This window comes from Schistocerca serialis, chromosome 1, assembly GCF_023864345.2.
Source record: "Schistocerca serialis cubense isolate TAMUIC-IGC-003099 chromosome 1, iqSchSeri2.2, whole genome shotgun sequence".
NCBI classification, from domain to species: Eukaryota; Metazoa; Arthropoda; class Insecta; order Orthoptera; family Acrididae; genus Schistocerca; species Schistocerca serialis.
Window position 1 is genome coordinate 283,953,660 of NC_064638.1, and position 1,081 is coordinate 283,954,740.

The 1,081-nt window shown below is 48.0% G+C and overlaps 1 non-coding gene across 1 annotated transcript; it reads left to right on the top strand.

The window, feature by feature from the left end:
* The first annotated feature begins 637 nt into the window (after window positions 1–637).
* Trnat-ugu (transfer RNA threonine (anticodon UGU)) lies at window positions 638–711 on the top strand. The gene has a single exon. It is a non-coding gene; the product is annotated as a tRNA-Thr (tRNA).
* The last annotated feature ends 370 nt before the right edge of the window (window positions 712–1,081 follow it).

Genomic DNA, 1,081 nt, shown 5'->3' on the forward strand with positions numbered 1-1,081 from the left:
CATAATGATCTATATGCTGAGTACGGCACGCGCGAAACGGCCGAGTACTATGTAAACAAACACGAGCGCTCGCTCCGCGGCAGGAACACAAACAGCGCGTCCTCACCGCAGCACAGCCAAAGGCCAACTGCCCATCTGAGCCACCGAGGACACAGATGAATAGCGCGACTGCAGGGACTTATCCCTTGCACGCTTCCCGTGAGACTCACATTCCCAACTGTCCACAATTCTATATATGTATTGTACCTTATAGACATTTGCCCACCCACTCATTACTCGCGCACACCTTGGCGATTCCCGTAAGAGTTTGGGCAACCTGTGCGCATTCGCACATACGAAGGTCAATGGCTGGGTAGCCTTTTTAACTATATATACGAAGACAGTAACTTGTTCTCGAAAGAACAGTTACTGTTGATGACCGTTCAGTTTTTCCCTGGAATAAATGATGACTAACTGACAACCTCAGCTGCCGACAGGTGTTGTTGACCTCGATGTGGACAGCTGTGCGCGAGTAATGAGTGGGTGGACAAATGTCTATAAGGTACAATACATATACAGAATTGTGGACAGTTGGGAATGTGAGTCTCACGGGAAGCGTGCAAGAGATAAGTCCCTGCAGATGCGCTATTCATCTGTGTCCTCGGTGGCTCAGATGGATAGAGCGTCTGCCATGTAAGCAGGAGATCCCGGGTTCGAGTCCCGGTCGGGGCACACATTTTCAGCTGTCCACATCGAGGTATATCAACAACACCTGTCGGCAGCTGAGGTTGCCAGTTAGTCATCATTTATTCCAGGGAAAAGCTGCACGGTCATCAACAGTAACTGTTCTTTCGAGAACAAATTACTGTCTTCGTATACATACCGAACTGCACTTCACCCCCTTGTAGCGTCTGATAATTGAGTTCCGTAATAGCGTCCGTGGTAATATCACACTTACCATAGCATTTAATCTCAGTCTGGTATATGCATGGCCTACAGGTAGTTTAATTTGCTCTGTATGTGTTTTGAGTGATTCCAGTGCCTGTTAGGCAATCGTGCGGACAAACAACTGCAGGCCATTCCCTCTAATTGTTTACATTGG